At 41.5% G+C, this 20,000-nt stretch overlaps 1 protein-coding gene and 1 non-coding gene across 2 annotated transcripts in view; one reads left to right on the top strand and one right to left on the bottom strand.

Annotated features, from left to right (window-relative positions):
- LOC123753351 (uncharacterized) overlaps positions 1–20,000 on the bottom strand; it is a gene marked incomplete in the record, with an annotated part of 352,004 nt that overhangs the window by 235,118 nt on the left and 96,886 nt on the right.
- Positions 5,081–5,199, top strand: LOC138367378 (5S ribosomal RNA). Its single transcript, XR_011229347.1, has one exon. It is a non-coding gene; the product is annotated as a 5S ribosomal RNA (ribosomal RNA).

Raw genomic sequence — 20,000 nt, 5'->3', positions numbered from 1 at the left:
GAGAGAGAGAGAGAGAGAGAGAGAGAGAGAGAGAGAGAGAGAGAGAGAGAGAGAGAGAGAGAGAGAGAGAGAGAGAGAGAGAGAGAGAGAGAGAGAGAGAGAGAGAGAGAGAGAGAGAGAGAGAGAGAGAGAGAGAGAGAGAGAGAGAGAGAGAGAGAGAGAGAGAGAGAGAGAGAGAGAGAGAGAGAGAGAGAGAGAGAGAGAGAGAGAGAGAGAGAGAGAGAGAGAAGGAATAAATCAGTAAGTTAGGAGATAGAAGGGTAGAGGAAAAGAGGGGAGAACGAGTGGGTGAGAGTGTGAAGGGCAAGAGAAGGCAAGGGGTCCGGGAAAGATAAAGGGTAGGGAAGGGAGTGTGCAAGAGAGGGGGTAGAGGAGGGAGGAGGGGGGGAAAATGGGAAAAGTTGGAATTGAGGGTGGAAAATTGTATAGAGAGGAGAGAGATGGAAACAAAAGGTGATGCGAGTGGGGATGTGTTTAAGGGAGCGCCGGGTTTCCCACCTTGTTATGTTATAAAAATTTATGGATTTCTTACGAAATTGCCGAACATCGTTGCTATACACTTCATTCTCCTCGTTGACATCTGCACCATCACGGGTGAGAATCCTCACCACGTCGTTGTGACCTCTAAAGGCTGCTAACTGAACAGCTGTCCAACCTGTCAGACAAATATAATTTTATCTTGTATGATTTATCACGACTCAAGATGCTTCTGAAATGATCATACAGAGTATTATGAACATCGCAATTTGTTATGTGTGGCCAGGGTGGGATTTGAGAATAAGGGAATGTTCTTATGTGTTCTTGGGAACACTCAGTACTCAAGGCTGAGAGGTGTGGCCAGGGTGATATATGAGAGTAAGGGAATGTTCTTATGTGTTCTTGGGAACACTCAGTACTCTAGGCTGAGAGGTGTGGCCAGGGTGGGATATGAGAGTAAGGGAATGTTCTTACGTGTTCTTGGGAACACTCAGTACTCTAGGCTGAGAGGTGTGGCCAGGGTGGGATATGAGAGTAAGGGAATGTTCTTATGTGTTCTTGGGAACACTCAGTACTCTAGGCTGAGAGGTGTGGCCAGGGTGATATATGAGAGTAAGGGAATGTTCTTATGTGTTCTTGGGAACACTCAGTACTCTAGGCTGAGAGGTGTGGCCAGGGTGGGATATGAGAATAAGGGAATGTTCTTATGTGTTCCTGGGAACACTCAGTACTCTAGGCTGAGAGGTGTGGCCAGGGTGGGATATGAGAATAAGGGAATGTTCTTATGTGTTCTTGGGAACAATCAGTGCTCTAGGCTGAGAGGTGTGGCCAGGGTGGGATATGAGAGTAAGGTAATGTTCTTATGTGTTCTTAGGAGAAAAGTCGTTAGGAGTTTGGTAGTGTCATTCTTATCTTTAGTGTAGTCTCGTGTTGTTAATATAATTCTTGTTATTTATGTGTCTAGTACAGTTACTGAGCATACACTGTGGGTGTACTGTGTGAAGACAACAACAGGGATGGAGTCCTGGGATTCTTACCTTATATACCTCAGGAAACTCCATCTGTAACTCAATACTGACTCAAACTGTAATTCAATACCCAGTTACAATTAATTGTAGCCACTGAGTGCTGTTTATCTAGTCATTTTAAATTCTAGTTATTTCTAAGCATTACAATAGTTCTATTTTCAATCAGGAGCAAAAACCATTGAGAATCTTTATTTTCATTATTTTTTATGTAATAATTGTCAAACATATAAGCTTCTGCCTGGATGCCACTATGATAACAGTATCCGATAAATTGCTGAGGATGTAATAGTTAATGATTCAAAACTTCTAAAGAAAATCAGTTATCATTTATAGTGCCTGCACGACCTACATGTTCATAAAAGGCCTTACGTTCAACATTGTCATTAGTCTAAACGATAAATTAATATTTATATATTAATGAGACGGAGAAACTTTTGAAAATATTTGGTAACGTTTATTTACCCAGATTCATTGGCATAGTTTGAACGAACTCTACACCTGAAGCAGACTGTGTAAGAGTTGTTCTACACCTGAAGCAGCCTGTGCAAGAGTTGTTCTACACCTGAAGCAGCCTGTGTAAGAATTGTTCTACACCTGTAGTAGCCTGTGTAAGAATTGTTCTACACCTGAAGCAGCCTGTGCAAGAATTGTTCTACACCTGTAGTAGCCTGTGTAAGAATTGTTCTACACCTGTAGTAGTCTGTGTAAGAATTGTTCTACACCTGTAGTAGTCTGTGTAAGAATTGTACTACACCTGTAGTAGCCTGTGCTCACCTAATTGTGCTTGCGGGGGTTGAGCTTTGGCTTTTTGGTCCCGCCTGGACCAAAGAATTGTGTAAGAATGTAAGAATTGTTCTACACCTGTAGTAGCCTGTGTAAGAATTGTTCTACACCTGTAGTAGCCTGTGTAAGAATTGTTCTACACCTGTAGTAGCCTGTGTAAGAATTGTTCTACACCTGTAGTAGTCTGTGTAAGAATTGTTCTACACCTGTAGTAATCTGTGTAAGAATTGTACTACACCTGTAGTAGCCTGTGTAAGAATTGTTCTACACCTGTAGTAGCCTGTGTAAGAATTGTTCTACTCCTGAAGCAGCCATTCGATGTCTGTGAAAAAAGTAACATTATTGGTAATATTTACATGAAAACTGGTAAAGGAAAATATGTTAACCTAATAACGAACCTACACACTCATCTCTTAGATATAGATTATATGTTTATTGCATTAGGTGATAACAACAGCATCAATTACTAATATGGATCTACTTCAAGCTTCTTGCTGCTTATTTTGGAAAAGATGAATTGACATATAATCAAATAGCTGATATATGTAACACGAACGAATCAGTCTTAATTGGTGACGTAAATCTGCCTACACCATACTGGGGAGATCCAATATCTAATACCTATGGACATAGTTTGTTCACAAGTTGACCAGACCACACACTAGAAGGTGAAGGGACGACAACGTTTCGGTCCGTCCTGGACCATTCTCAAGTTCAGAATTGAGAATGGACTTGAGAATGGTCCAGGACTGGCCGAAACGTCGTCGTCCCTTCACCTTCTAGTGTGTGGTCTGGTCAACTTACTTTAGCCACGTTATTGTGACTCATCGCCTGCGTTTGTTCACAAATTTCTTTTAAATCGCACTGTGTTAATTGGTTAAGAATCTAACGTGAACCTCAAATATCCTGGACATAATTTTATCTTCTAATTAATATTCTATAAATAATGTACAACTGGACAAAGAACTCAGTTCTACTGATCATCATTGTTTCATCCTGTTTAACATGGAATAAATGCACAAATTATGAGGAAATACAAAGTTTGTAAAAAGCTGATTTAAAAAGTGACGAAAGTTATCTTTCCAGAGGTGGAGGTAAGCAGTGCAACAATCAAAACTAATATTGAATTGCAATCATTGTGTCATCATGGTATCATCAGACCATCAGTGAGGCACATGTGGCTGCTGCAGGTGTGTTGCAGACCATCAGTGAGGCACATGTGGCTGCTGCAGGTGTGTTGCAGACCATCAGTGAGGCACAAGTGGCTGCTGCAGGTGTGTTGCTGACCATCAGTGAGGCACATGTGACTGCTGCAGGTGTGTTGCAGACAATCAGTGAGGCACATGTGGCTGCTGCAGGTGTGTTGCAGACCATCAGTGAGGCACATGTGGCTGCTGCTGAGGGGAGAGAGGAGAAAGCCCAGCACACACTGCTTGATACTGACAAAGAGCTGAAATCTCTTGAAACCTTGCAAAATGAAGCTATGCGTCTCATCCTTGGGGCTCCAAAGTCCACGAGAATAGTTAATATGAGAGCAGAGTTAAAATTACCTACCATAAGTGAGAGAATTTTGTCTATTAGCACAGTTTTCGGCGTGAAGGCATTGAGTAGTTCTAGACAACACATGAAGTTTCAAGCTAAACTTTCTAATATGCTGCACTCACCTGAGGTCTATAGAAGAAGAACGAAATCTGATTATGTATATTGGTTCTACAAGGTAGCCAACTCCATCAAAATATTAAATATGTACCCAACTCAGCTAATGATTAATGAGCCAATTACTCCATGGGATAACTGGGATCTATCAGTTGATTTTGTATTGTCAGTGATATTCGAATGAATGTTTTAGCTGCTAAAGAAAACAGATTTTAGGTTAAATTCCTATGGATACCATCACATGTTGGCATCTCAAGGCATGACACTGTTGATATGCTTGCAAAGACAGCCTGCAGAAAACCTGTGGTAGAAATTGATATGGGTGTTTCATTAGCAGTGACAAAGAGAATACTTAAACAAATATCTAGTGAAGATCTCACCGACCTAACAAATTCACAAAGACCTGAAAGTTGTAGCATTAAATATTATGATAGATATCGTGAGGAGACATTCACATATGGGACTAATGGAACAAGAACCCGGCAATGTGATGTTATAGTGGCCAGAATCCCGTATCCCAGAATACGCCTGGGATATAGACGTATCTGGCAGCTCTCTCAAAAACAAAATGTCGAGTACACAATGTGTCAACTTTGTGAAAGAGAAAACATGCACTCACTTGAACATTATATTGTAGAATGTCCCATACTGACTGACTTTCGCCCTCCTGGGCTAAGGTATGCTGAACTCTGTAATTACTATATGAGTACTGGAACACTTGATATATTGGACTTGTATCCAAGATTGACCATGTAATATACCAATTATACAATGTATATATATGATGTAACTATATAACCTGAGCTTGTAAAAGCACCTTCAGTGGTTATGTGCTTAATTGCACACTAGTTTCTTTATCAGCTATCTCACCCTGTCAGAGTAAATTAGACAAATGTATGTGAATGCATGTGTGTGTATATATGTATGTATATGTGTGTGTGTATATATATGTATGGGTATAAAGTATATATGGAACCTGATCAGAATTACATTTCACCTTTGTAAATGTACATTAATGACACTATGTGAAAGACACAATGCTGGTTAGCATTGTAAACGTGTGGCCACATCTGTGGTAGAAAAAAAAACTGCTTGAGCTCGATCCTGCAATGTGCAACACCCCAGAGAGAGAGAGCGCCAACGGCCATACCACGTTGAGAACACCGCTTCTCGTCCGATCAGCGAAGTTAAGCAACGTTGGGTTTGGTTAGTGCTTGGATGAGTGACCGCCTGGGAACACCAAATGCTGTTGGCAATAATGTTAAGGGGTGAGTGTTACCACCCTTGAGACTAAACAAGGTTCTTCTCCCCGCAGTGCAATAAAAAGATAATAAATCGGCCTTGCCAACAACTGTCTAGGGGTAAATATACATCACTGCATAAAATGGAGAACAATATATTTATGCTAAGGGGGACAATCTGAATAACACTTAAATGTATAAATAATAACCAGAAATATTCTTCAGCATGCAAATCATAGAATAACCTCCTTATTGGGACATGAGCACTATCACTAAGACATGGATTAATTAGAGAGATAAATACAATATCATCTAATCAGATAATTAACATTTATATGGGCTAAAATAACAGTGACCAATGACTTAACTTAAAACATGACTCCTCACGACAGCAGCCGCCACGCTTCTGCCCCACGCCTTGGACCGCAGGCCAAGCGTCTACCAAAAAATCAACTAACCGTCCACACAACATGGTGGAAAATCTAATAATAAAACGCAGCACTAATATTCAAAACATTGTTAAACTAAAGAGTAGTAAACACTGGTACAACATTCCATACAATAATACAGAAACCAAATATGGGCATAACTCAAATGGAAAACTATAAACACTCGATTGACAACAATGTTCCCACACTGGCCATATCCAAATATGGTCAACCACCCACACGGAGAAACTACATGAGAAATTAACACCAAAAGCCTCACACAATATAATGTAACTCAGGCACACTACTGCATGCTATAATATATATATATATATATATATATATATATATATATATATATATATATATATATATATATATATATATATATATATATATATATATATATATATATATATAACATACAAAATTTTATATCATACAACTAGATGCTATATTAAAGAACAAGACAATAAAGTAATATGAGAATCAAGAGTAATGGCAGAATCCTAGTGAGATTCGTAACAGTGTGCCGGTCGGCCGAGCGGACAGCACACTGGACCTGTGATCCTGTGGTCCTGGGTTCGATCCCAGGCGCCGGCGAGAAACAATGGGCAGAGTTTCTTTCACCCTATGCCCCTGTTACCTAACAGTAAAATAGGTACCTGGGTGTTAGTCAGCTGTCACAGGCTGCTTCCTGGGGGTGGAGGCCTGGTCGAGGACCGGGCCGCGGGGACACTAAAGCCCCGAAATCATCTCAAGATAACCCCCACCGGGCTTGCCCACCTACACGTGCAAAGTTTTGCCGGACCTCCGGTCGTTACCTCAGTTCTCAACTATTATTTCGGTCGCCAGCTGGGTAATCTTCTCTGCGTCCCGGCAACGCTTTCATTTCAAATTTGATACAGTGTTGCCTCCTAGTGTCACTTTTCTGTTTAATATCAGTACTAGTGTGGTGCACTTCTATCACTTGTTCACAATGTTCAGTGAGGAGTCATATAAAAGCGATAATAAAAGTAAATAAAGTTTACTGAAGAGAAAACTACATAAACATGATAGAAGTATACGTGTAATAATATATAAATCAGATGACAGTGGCGCTTCTTTGGTGGCCTCCGGCAACCCGAGTCAGCTGAACGAATTTAAGGGGATATTTGCCCTTATGGAGGCCGGCTCCGTCAGCGAAGACCCATAATCCTCTCGGCTCCGCCACTCGCTGTCTTCACCAGGTAGAAGATGACATATACAAGCTGCCCTACAGCCTAATCTACTCCTAAGAATCAATATACATTCTAGTAACAACCTATATATTTCTATGCCTATCTTGCCTAATTATCAAGGGACAATGGGAGGGAATAATGATCTACCTGTAACATATCCTGCCCTCAGACGCCTGGACTCCGATGGTCCTCAGTCCCTCACATCATTCCTCAGCGTTCCGGTCGAGTTACAGGTCCCTAGGCGTCGTGAAGATACGAGTCGTCTTCGTGCTCACTCCCAAATATGCAGTTCCTGATCACTGGCTTGGCTTGCCCAGTTGTCCCTGCTCACGTTGTCTCCCTCGATCCCTCCTTCACTGAGACCAAATACTCATAGAGTATTTGTTCTCAGGTTATCAGCAGGTTGCGACTTCTCCTTTCTGAGTTTCCAGTGGACGTGATCTGAGCACAGCTCTGAGTACCTCGGAGTTCCGCTGGGGGAAAGCCACTTGCTACTCCTGTCGTCGCCGCTCTCAACTCCTCCAACATCTTGGGTCGCATTGTGACCACACTGCGCCTTGTGATGTGTTGGCCGGAGATGTCTCTCCAACACTATCAACTCACAGTCCTCGGCGCCCTCACACCGCTGGAACTCGGCTTCCTCGCACTTCCCTGAAGTGTGTTAGTCTTCCGTAGTCACTGCCAATATGTCAGGCTGGGATATGTCCCTGGATGAGGCTCCTGGACCTAAGAACTCGAGAGCACAACCAGCACAAGTCCGTTCTCAACCAAGTGCCGTCTGAGAATCTCTGAGAGCCCAGCAGTCTACAAGCCCCCAGCCCAGCCTCCCGGTGACATGACAGTCTCCCAGGGGCGGGGTCTCATTGGTTAATCTCGTTACGTGACCACAGCCCGCCAATCGCCAGCCTGCTGGCGCCTTCAGGGTTTTGGCGCACTTTTATCGGTTCGTCTCCATTTTGTATACACTAAGGGTAAGGTGTACCCTTATACACTAAGATAAGGTGTACCCTTATACACTAAGATAAGGTGTACCCTTATACACTAAGATAAGGTGTACCCTTATACACTAAGATAAGGTGTACCCTTATACACTAAGATAAGGTGTACCGTTATACACTAAGGTAAGGTGTACCCTTATACACTAAGGTAAGGTGTACCCTTATACACTAAGGGTAAGGTGTACCCTTATACACTAAGGGTAAGGTGCATCCTTATACACTAAGGGTAAGGTGTACCCTTATACACTAAGGGTAAGGTGCATCCTTATACACTAAGGTAAGGTGTACCCTTATACACTAAGATAAGGTGTACCCTTATACACTAAGATAAGGTGTACCCTTATACACTAAGATAAGGTGTACCCTTATACACTAAGTTGATGTTGTTATGTTGTTAAAGATTTAGCTATTCAGGACGGAGTGTCCATATAGCACTGGGCTATGGTGAGCCCGTAATTGAGTTTGGTGATATACATGATAACCTTTTTCCTGTGATATTTAGGTCTAAGTTTAAACTGGAGGAGAGGACTTCTCCTTTTTCCCTGCTTATTTTTGTCGCTTCTGTTTTATTGCACTGGTTTTAATCTTTTTTTATTAACATTATCTTGGTGGCAGATGTAGATGCAGAATGCTCACTAATGAGTCCCATTCCTCAACAGCTTTTCTAATCATTGTAGTCGCGGTGGAATGTGCATCTAATGCAGCTGCTGTCGTTAGATTAATGTTGAGTTTGATGCGCAGGGCTTCAGTAGCTTCACATTCCAGTAAGTTGTGCAATAGTGGCGCCTCTGCCTCAGTTTCACAGATATGACACTCCTTAACTATTGGGTTCATTACCTCCCAGCAGCACTTGTAACCAAGTCTGAGTCTGTGTATGGCTACTGCAATGTCTCTGGATATCTTTTTGTCAGGCTTGAAAGAGGAGTAACCAGTGGCTTGTTCATACCATATCGCAGTGGATCTTCCTTCCGCTACTTTGGCTCTGTGGCGACTTTTGATAGTTGAGAATATTTTCTTCTTGATTTGCTCCTTTATCTGTGAGAAACTTGGAGGGATTTGAACCTGTACAACAGGTAGAGCAGTGGCAGCTTTTGCTAGTGAGTCTGCCTTTTCATTACCCTTTATGCCAATGTGACTTGGTATCCAATTTAGGGTGATTGACAGCCCTCGATTATGGGCATCTTTTCCTATATGTTGAATTTCTGTGAGGAGATGTATATTATCTCTGTGCTGACTGGATAACAATGCCTGGAGCGAAGATTTAGAGTCGGTATGAATGATGACATCATGTAAATTATTCTCAATTGTATAGTTTATTGCCTCCTTCAGGGCATATAATTCTGTCTGTAATGTTGAGCACCCACTATTCATGCTCCAGTAAGCTTCATGGTTGGTAGTGTAAACTGCTGCCCCAGCAGAACCTTTTTCTTGATCAACTGATCCGTCTGTGAAGATGTGAGTCGTTGTGGGTCTAGAGATAGTTTCCATTTGTTGCTCTATTACTTCCTTGAGCCTCTGCGGGTCACATGCTGATTTTTTAACTGATAATGTTTCAATGATTATCTTTAGAGTCGATTCTTCCCATGGAGGAGGCTGTCGAAAGTGTTGATATGGTCTATTTTCCCCTTTGTTTTTAATGGTCCATTTCATGTCCATTTTCTCTAAAATCTTGACCACATTATCCATCCATGAGCTTGTTCTATACTGTAGGTTTTTCTGAAAGGATCTCTGTATGCTGTCTTTGATTGACAGCCTGGCGGTTGTTCCAGTAAGTTTTCCTATTATGGTGGCTATCCTTTGTTTCATCCTGTTTTCTAATGCTGGTAAATTTGTTTCCATTCTAAGGTTCTCTCTACGCGTCCATATAGGTGCTCCCAGCATTGTTCTCAGAGCATCATTTTGAGACACTTCCAGTTTCTCCCATTGGTTATCACTGAGGGATGTAAGAGCAGGAGCAGCATAGTCGATGAGTGACCTAACTGCTTGAACGTAGTACATTTTGAGTACTGGTAGAGATGCACCCTCTCTAAGACTGGTCAGAGAGCGCAAAGCTGAGTTTCTGGCTTTACAGCGTTGCCGAAGATATTCAATTTCTTGAGTGAATTTCAACTGGTTGTCTATTATGACTCCTAGGTATTGAAAAGAGGTAACCCACTCAATTTCTTGTCCTTGTATTGCCAGTCTGATGTCTTGAGTTCTCATTTTAACGGCCATTGCTTTTGTTTTATTGCTGTTTATTTTCACTGCTATGCGTTCCGCTTCCTTGCTGATAATATCTAGGCATTTTTGTGCATGGTTCCTTGCCCCTTTGCCATTGATGATGACCACAAAGTCGTCTGCATAGTTAAGAAGTTTGGCTTTTGGTAGCTTGAGCTTCATGAATTGTTCCATGAGACAGTTGAAGAGGAAGGGGCTTAGTATTCCTCCCTGCGGAGTTCCATTTTCCAGCCTCTTTAAGGTCGATGTTTTTCCTTGGAATTTGACTTTAGCTTCTCGGTTAAGCAGGCTTCCTTTGGCAAAAGCAAGAGCGTGTCCTTTGATTTCCTTATCCACAAGGCAGCACAGTGTAGCTGGAGCATTGGCTAGCTCGAAGGCTTTTTCAAGGTCTAGAAAAATAAGGATTCCAGGTTTGTCATTGATTTTATCCAGGAGGGAGGTAAGGCATTCTGTGGTTCCAACACCTTTTCTGTAAGCAAACATATTTTGGTATAGTGGATTGGCTTTCCATTCAATTCAATTAAGAGCCATTCTTTCTGCAGTTTTAGCCAGACAGCTTGTTAATGAGATGGGTCTTGGATTTCCTGGGTCTTTAGGTTTTGGAATGGGAGCTATAATTGCAGCGATCCGCTCCGAGGACATTATCAGGTGGGGAGTTTGACTGGGGCGGTACATCTGTCAAATGATAACGCAGGTGTCCTAAGGCCAGCTCAGCGTGGACAGAAACCTCGCGTAGAGCAAAAGGGTATTGTCCGTATTATATAGAGTAAACCCAACTTATTATATTATATAGAATTCAACTTATTATAGCACCCCCAATACCATGAACTTCTATTTTTTTAATTAGTCTTTCATGTGGCACTGTATCAAAAGCTTTGCTAAAGTCAAGGTACACAACATGACAATCCTTACCACTATCAACTGCCTCAACTATGCTGGAATAAAAAGTTAGCAAATTTGTTAAACATGAACGGCCAATTGTAAAACCATGTTGCGACTCATTTATTAATTTATGTTTTTCAAGATGGAGACGAATTGTATTTGCAATTATTGATTCAAGTAACTTTCCCACAATAGACGTTAGGCTAATTGGTCGATAGTTTGACGCAAGTGATCTATCTCCTTTCTTAAAAATTGGTACCACATTAGCTACCTTCCATGACTCTGGCACTCTGCCTGACTCTATTGATTTATTAAATATGGTAGACACTGGGTCACAAAGCTCCTCTTTGTATTCTTTAAGCACCCTGGCAAACACTTCATCCGGCCCTGGGGATTTGTTTGGTTTTAGTTTTTCTAATTGTTTAATTACATCCTCCCTGGTAACTGCTAAACTAGTCAACCTGTCCTCATCCCCACCCACATAGACTTGTTCGGCTGAAGGCATATTGTTAAGTTCTTCTTTAGTAAATACAGATACAAAATATTTGTTAAAAATGCTACTCATCTCCTTGTCATTATCCGTTATTTGATCTGTCTCAGATTTTAATGGACCTATCCTTTCCCTAGCCTTAGTTCGATATAACTGAAAAAACCTTTAGGATTTGACTTTGCTTGCTCTGCTATGCGAACTTCATAGTGTGTTTTTGCTTTACTAATCTCTTTTTTAACATTTCTAACCAGTTGTATGAATTCCTGTTCTAAACTGACTTCCCCATTCTTAATCCTTTTGTACCAAGCTCTCTTTTTACCTATAAGGTTCTTTAAATTATTTGTTATTCACTTTGGGTCATTAGTATTCGATCTATTCAATTTGTATGGTATACTACGTTCCTGTGATTTGTTTAGAATATTCCTAAATAAGTTATATATTAAATCCACATCTAAATCTCCTTTTACGTCACCTATCGCTGGGTTCATGTCTCGCTCCAAGACCGGCCCACACCCCATACCCAAGACTTTCCAATCAATTTGACCCAAAAAATTTCTTAGGCTATTAAAATCAGCTTTTCGAAAATCTGGCACTTTAACAGAATTTTCTCCTACAGGTCTATTCCATTCCATGCTAAATCTGATTACTTTGTGATCACTGTTCCCTAGCTCACTCCCTATTTCGATGTCATTAATTTGTGTTTCCCTGTTAGTTAACACTAAATCTAAAATATTATTTTCCCGCGTTGGTTCCTTAATGTGTTGCGTAAGAAAGCAATCGTCAATTAATTCTAGACAATCTTCTGCTTCACTATTCCCTGTTTTGTTCACCCAGTTTATTCCACTAAAATTAAAGTCACCCATGACATAAATACTGTTAGATCTAGATGCTCTAGATATTTCATCCCATAGATGCTTTGCTTCCATTTTGTCTAAATTTGGTGGCCTATATATAACTCCTATTATAATATTATTTGCTTTTACGTTTAATTCTATCCAAATAGTTTCTGTGTGTGGCTTAGTTTTGATTCCCTCTTTGAGACTACATTTCAAATTGTCCCTAACATATATGGCTACTCCACCTCCTCGTCTAATATATCTATCTGTGTGAAATAGTTTAAATCCATTTATCTGATATTCAGCTAATAGTTCTCTATTTTCTACATTCATCACGTTTCGGTAAGTGCAATAATATATATTTTTTCTGTGCTGACAAGAGCATTTAATTCATTAATTTTATTTCTTAGACTTCTACTGTTAGTGTAATATATACTAAGTGAATTGTTATTTTGAGGTCCTTTTCTTTCCCTGATCATTTTGCCAATTCTTTTCTCCCAGGAACACATACTTTTATTACCTCCTTCTTCCAAATCAATTCCCATACCACTATCTACTAACAGTTTAAACCCAAACAAACATCTCTAACCACTGGTTCCAACTAGTTCGCAACAGCAACAACCCCAGCCCTCGATAGATGCACCCCATCACGAGCATACATTTCATTTCTTCCATAAAAGTGTTCCTAGTTGTCTATGAAAGATATTGCATTTGATTTGCAATATCTTTCCAGCCGGCAATTGACACCAAGTGCCCTCGACATCCATTCATTTCCCACTTCCTTTCTTGGAAGAATGCCACATATGATCGGGATTCCTCCCTTGCTCCTAACTAATTCAATGGCTGTCCTGAATCTCTGTATTAGTTCCTCACTCCTAACTCGCCCAACATCATTACTCCCTACACTAATACAAATAATGCGTTTGTTCCCATTTCCCGTCATAATATCATTCATGTTTCCAACAATATCACCAATTCCAGCTCGAACTTGTTCAGACTTGTTCGGCTGAAGGCATATTGTTAAGTTCTTCTTTAGTAAATACAGATATAAAATATTTGTTAAAAATACTACTCATCTCCTTGTCATTATCCGTTATTTGACCAGTCTCAGATTTTAATGGAACTATCCTTTCCCTAGTCTTAGTTCGATTTAACTGAAAAAAAACTTTAGGATTTGACTTTGCTTGCTCTGCTATGCAAACTACATAGTTTCTTTTTGCTTTCCTAATCTCTTTTTTAACATTTCTAACCAGTTGTATGAATTCCTGTTCTAAACTGACTTCCCCATTCTTAATCCTTTTGTACCGAGCTCTCTTTTTACCTATAAGGTTCTTTAAATTATTTGTTATCCACTTTGGGTCATTAGTATTCGATCTATTCAATTTGTATGGTATACTACGTTCCTGTGCTTTGTTTAGAATATTCTTAAATAAGTTATATATTAAATCCACATCGAAATCCCCTTTTACATCACCTGTCGCTGGGTTCATGTCTCGCTCCAAGACTGGCCCACATCCCATACCCAAGACTTTCCAATCTATTTGACCCAAAAAATTTCTTAGGCTATTAAAATCAGCTTTTCGAAAATCTGGCACTTTAACAGAATTTTCCCGTACAGGTCTATTCCATTCTATGCTAAATCTGATTTCTTTGTGATCACTGTTCCCTAGCTCATTCCCTATTTCCATGTCATTAATTTGTGTTTCCCTGTTAGTTAACACTAAATCTAAAATATTATTTTCCCGCGTTGGTTCCTTAATGTGTTGCGTAAGAAAGCAATCGTCAATTAATTCTAGAAAATCTTCTGCTTCACTATTCCCTGTTTTGTTCACCCAGTTTATTCCACTAAAATTAAAGTCACCCATGACATAAATACTGTTAGATCTAGATGCTCTAGATATTTCATCCCATAGATGCTTTGCTTCCATTCTGTCTAAATTTGGTGGCCTATATATAACTCCTATTATAATATTATTTGCTTTTTCGTATACTTCTATCCAAATAGTTTCTGTGTGTGGCTCAGTTTTGATTCCCTCTTTGAGACTACATTTCAAATTGTCCCTAACATATATGGCTACTCCCCCTCCTCGTCTAATATATTGTGACGGTAACGCGTTGGTGTTCGGCTGTTCAAAGCTAGGGGTATGGCCTCGTCACATAGTATAAAAAAAAATAGAAAATCTGGAACTTCGTCTGTGGTAAGGTAAGGAGAAGACACACAAAACAGAAGTAAATTTTAACAATTAAATTTTAATTACGTTAAATAAATCAAAACATGAATAAAATGGACTTACAAATTCGTATAATAAAATCAATCAAAATAATAAGAATAATTAAATGACACAATGAAAAGTTACGTTAAGACAAGTGAGCAAAATAACAAGAAGTGCAATAGACAAGTAAATGAGAGGTGCGGGAATATCGGCTTTAAGCTACACCCTCTCTCAGTACACGTACGCCAAAGCTTACGTCTAGCAGGGAGAAGTGTTAACTGTGAGAAAGCACTGAATATTCTGAGGACTGAGGTCGTGGCGGCCCCAGACATCAAGTAGTATGGGGGGGGTGGAGTGCAGTTGCAGCCCGACCGGCGACCAATCAGAGGAGCCGGCAGCAAGACGGGTAGTTTGGCGGTTTGAGTCTGAGCAGGTGTTCCTGGCTGCATACGTTTTGCGCTCTGGCAAACCTTGCTGGTGTTGTTGTCGTTGTTGGACATTTCCTCCATAGTAGTTTTATATAGAGGTAACGACGTATTTGTGGAGGGAAGAGCAGGCTCAATCTCTTGAAGGAGATTATCATCACAACTCTCCCCCGAAGCCTGCGGTTCTGGAAGAAGTACGTCGTTATGTGGTGGAGTAATAGATGGAGTCGCTTCTACTTCATAAACTCTGGAGAGATCATGGGCTAAGATGTTGTCGGAATCTTGGTATAGCGTGTCTCCAGGTGGATTTTCTGCAGTTAGCAAGCCCATAGTAGAAGACGTTGAGATGAGAAGTGGGCGTGCAGGAGGTGTAGGGTGGTGTGGTCCGTGTTGATGGTGGACCGAGCACTTTTCAGGTGTGGAGTGAAGTGCTGGAGCTTCAGGATGATGAAGAGTAGCTCCTTGCCAATTGTTCCGTAGTTCCTTGTAGCAGTAGTCGCTGACAGGTGTATTCTCCTCGCCTCGTTGCTGCATCGCGACACCACCAACGTCGGTACCACTGGCGTCGACATGGAGGATGAAGGGCTTATCTGACGAGGTGAGAGTGGAATTAGAATAGGGCAAAGGAGCACGATTATTATCCTGAAAGCATTTGGGAAGATCATTAAGGATTTCGGAATTAGAAAGTGCTGACTCCTTGTCAGTGCTTTCGGGAGGAGAAGCTGGGAAGGTCTCACTGTGGATGTAGGGTTCTGTGAAGGTAGAACAGTTAATCAGGACAGTGGGAGGAGTACCATTATATTGCTTCAGGAGGTTGACGTGGCACAGCTGGGTCTTCCGCCGCCTATCTGGAGTCTCTATGACGTAGTTGTTGTTATTCCTGCACTCTTTGACGCAGTAGGGTCCTGAAAACCTGTTTTGTAAAGGTGAACCTGGGATAGGGAAGTATGCAAGGACGAAGTCTCCCGGCTTGAATTTTCTTACTTTGCTGATCTGGTCGTAATGAGTCTTCATTCTCTCCTGGGCTTTCAATAGATTATCATGGGCAAAGCGGTGGACTCTCTCGAGAATGTGTTGAAGGTTTTGAAGAAACTGGGGCACATTCTGATGCTCACTGAAGGTGGCATCTCGGAGAGAGTCTTTGAAAGCCTTAAGGGGAGTACGGCACTTACGGCCGTAGAGCATCTCATAAGGAGATACTCCTAGGGACTCATTGGGGAGACTTCTGAAAATACACATTATAAGGTCAATCTGCTTATCCCAATCCTTCGAGGTTTCACTACAAAACTTTTTCAAGAGTGCTTTGATTGTCTGATGACTACGTTCAAGAGAACCCTGTAAAGCAGGATGATAGGGGCTGGACAATACCTGTTTGATGTTGAACTCCTCCAGTGTCCTTTTGAAGAGATCACTGGTAAAGTTGGTACCACAGTCGCTCTGAATCTCCCTGGGAAATCCGTATTGAGTGAAGATCTTCAATAGATGTTTTATAACCGTAGCAGCCGTGATGTTCTTCACTGGAACTGCTATGGGAAATCTGGCGGTAGGACACAGGATGGTTAGGATGTAGGCGTTACCTGAACTGGTCCGAGGTAAAGGACCGACACAGTCTATTATGAGTCTGTGGAAAGGTTCCGCAGGCACCTGTATGGGAATCAGTGGCGCTCTGGGAATGGAGATGTTCGGTTTGCCTGCCATCTGACATGTATGACACTGTTTTACGTACTGTTTGACGTTATTTACCATACCTGGCCAGTAGTAGTCTTGACGAATTCCATGGTAAGTCTTGTTGAAGCCGTAGTGGGAGAGTGCTCCGTGGGCCAGGTGTAGAATAGTGGGCCGCAGGCTGGTAGGAATCACAAGTTGTTCGATGTTGGCCCAATCGTCCTCCTCTTTCAGTTTACTGGGTCTATATCTGCGGTAGAGCAAGTCGTTCTCTAGGAAGAACACAGGAATACTGTCGGGTTGAGTCTCAGCCTGGAAAAACAATGGTGTTAAAGTAAGATCTTCCCTCTGCAACTTACGGAACTCCAACTTGGTCAGATGCGGGGGTAGTTTCTGAGGGTCTTGAGGGACAGCGGTAGCAGTAGAGTCAGCTGGCTGTGGACGTGCGGCTTGTGCACGGGTGGTCACGAGAACCGGAGGAGAAACTTCATCACTCTCTTGAACCTCTACTGGAACATACTCTAGAATAGGGTTACTTGGCACAGAGTTACACACCTGGGGTTTGTCCATGACGATCAGGTTGGTCGGTTGCAGGTCTTCTGCCAAGTCGTTGCCTAGGAGAAGTTGCACTCCAGGCATGGGAAAAGGCTTTTCCCTGACGGCGACTTGGACTTCTCCGTTCACGTAGGGACAATCCAGGTGGACTCTGGCGAGAGGGTATGGAGTGGTAGCAGTGAGGTCAGTGATGAAGACAGTTTCTCCGGTGTAGACGATGTTGGGCACAGCCGACTTCAAGATGATCGATTGAAGAGCCGCTGTGTCCCTCAAGATCTTCAATTTGAAACGTCCCTCCGGATTTGAACCGTTGGCAGAGACAGTTCCAGTATACAGGTGGTTACTGAAAAGAGAAAGATCATTAACATTAACACCAACATTCATCACAGGCTTACCGGACTTAGGAGGAGTTGGTTTGGGTTTTTGTTGTTCAGTGGTTCCCTTGTATTGAGACTTACCACACTTGTCTATGGTATGTCCATAGAGTCTACAATACTTGCAGTACAGTTGTGAACCAGCTTGATCGGGGCTCACTTTCTCGTAACTGTACCATGACTTCTTACTGGAGGATGGTTCGGGTGTCAGCCGGTGGATGAGGCTGTAAGTGTCAGCCGACTTAGCACACTTCAGGTAGTCGGTTTCTTCTTTATCTGCTAAGTAGAGGCGGACAGGAGGCGGCACACGTCTCAAGAATTCTTCAACAAGCATCAGGTTGACGAGTTCTGTAAAAGTAGAGACATGTGCTGCTTCCAGCCATTTCATGAAATACCTCCGTTTCGTGTTAGCAAACTCGAGGAAGGTAGTGGTACTTGCCTTCAGGTGGTCACGGAATTTCCTTCTATAACTTTCAGTAGAGAGGAGGTAGGCGTCCAACACTGCTTGTTTCAGAGTGTGGTAGTCATTCTCAGACGCCAAAGTACTGAGTGTGACTGCAGCTCTACCTGTAAGATGGACTCTGAGAAGTGTGGCCCATTGGTCGACAGGCCAACTGAGTTGATTAGCAAGGGTTTCAAAGGTGGTGAAAAACACATCAACTTCTGCTTCTACAAAGGATGGCATTAACTTACTTGCATGTGATATATTAAAACTGACGGGAAGATTGGCAGTAGCTTGCTGGCGTTGAGTGAAGTGTGAAGTTTCTAAGGCGATTTCGCGTTGACGACACTCTAGAGCCAGAGTCGCTTGTTGCTTGTCATGCTCGCGTTGCATCTCCAACTCGCGTTGTTTTGTTTCAAGCTGTACTCTCTCACGTTCATGGAGCAAGGCGACCTCACGTTCGTGGAGGGCGAGTCCACGTTCGTGTTCTTCTCTCCTCAAAGCAGCTTCGCGTTCTTGTTCTTCTCTCCTCAAAGTAGTTTCACGTTCTCTGAGGGTGATTTCTCGTTCTTGTTCTTCCCTTCGTATGGCAGCTGCTTCTCTTTGCTGCTCACGTTCAATCTTGGCCAGCTCTAGTTTAAGTTTCATCGTTGCCAAGTCAGTTTTATCTGCAATATAGTAAGTTTCATGAGTTTCAGAGTCTATCTTACCTTGCTCTAAATAGTAATCCAGCAACAGGTTATGTAGGTCATTTTTGTTGGCTTGGTAGGGAACTTCTATTTGATACTCATGTGCAAGAGTTTGTAATTCAGTCCTCTTGGCACGACTTAAAGTCCCTATTTCACCAGCTGGATTTGCACGGAAAGCTTGGAGACGAAACATGGTGAAATTAGCAAATAAAGGTACACGAATATTCAATAGTGATGTCAGAAACAGGACAACGTGGCAACTGGTACCTATCCTGTGGGATCTTTCACAATTAAAGTTAAGTAAATGATGTTAAATGATTAAATTAAATCAAGGGCGCAGGAAATCTTGTACCCGGTATTCATGTAAGAGGATAAGGGCAAGAAAATCCTACTAACAAATGAAACAGAGTTTCGAAAACAAATGAAACAGTTAATTGCCTCAAAAGTAAAATTGGTAGTCCAAGGATGTAGGCATACCTTGCCGAGTCTCTATAGGACATAAAGCAAGTTTTTCCTACTGAATTTAATATGATACTTACAGAATTAGCGAACTTTTGTGCTCTGAAAAAGTAAGCTAATTCCCTACCGTTGTATGTATCATCATCTCTGACTGACGTGTAGGGGTGCGAGGTGTCAACTGGTGACAAGAACTGCTGCTGAGGTCCCAGGCCCTCTTTGTCCTCCTACAGTCAGATTGCAGAAGATTGGGTACTCTTGACCCGGGGCAGACCACAGTACCAGGGTACCAATATGATGATCTGTCAAAAATGAGAAATATCCAAGGGACAAAGATGGTAAACACGAGTAATAACACGGAGGGAGAGATGACCAATTAAGAGTATGACTGAGGTCTACAGTCACCACGTAATCCAAAGTTGTCTCACCTTCACTATATGTTACTCTCGTAATGCACAATACACCGCACCTTATAAAAAATGAAATTGAATATGAAAAATAGTAAAGCTACGTTAACAAAGTTAAATACGCTTACCATAAATTACCACTTGGCACCAGTACCTGAGTGAAGCTCCTAGGACAGGCCCCCATATAATATGTGACGGTAACGCGTTGGTGTTCGGCTGTTCAAAGCTAGGGGTATGGCCTCGTCACATAGTATAAAAAAAATAGAAAATCTGGAACTTCGTCTGTGGTAAGGTAAGGAGAAGACACACAAAACACAAGTAAATTTTAACAATGAAATTTTAATTACGTTAAATAAATCAAAACATGAATAAAATGGACTTACAAATTCGTATAATAAAATCAATCAAAATAATAAGATAATTAAATGACACAATGAAAAGTTACGTTAAGACAAGTGAGCAAAATAACAAGAAGTGCAATTAGACAAGTAAATGAGAGGTGCGGGAATATCGGCTTT

This window comes from Procambarus clarkii, chromosome 2, assembly GCF_040958095.1.
Source record: "Procambarus clarkii isolate CNS0578487 chromosome 2, FALCON_Pclarkii_2.0, whole genome shotgun sequence".
NCBI classification, from domain to species: Eukaryota; Metazoa; Arthropoda; class Malacostraca; order Decapoda; family Cambaridae; genus Procambarus; species Procambarus clarkii.
Note: the sequence above shows the minus strand (reverse complement) of the source record. Positions and strands in the feature narration are given on the sequence as shown.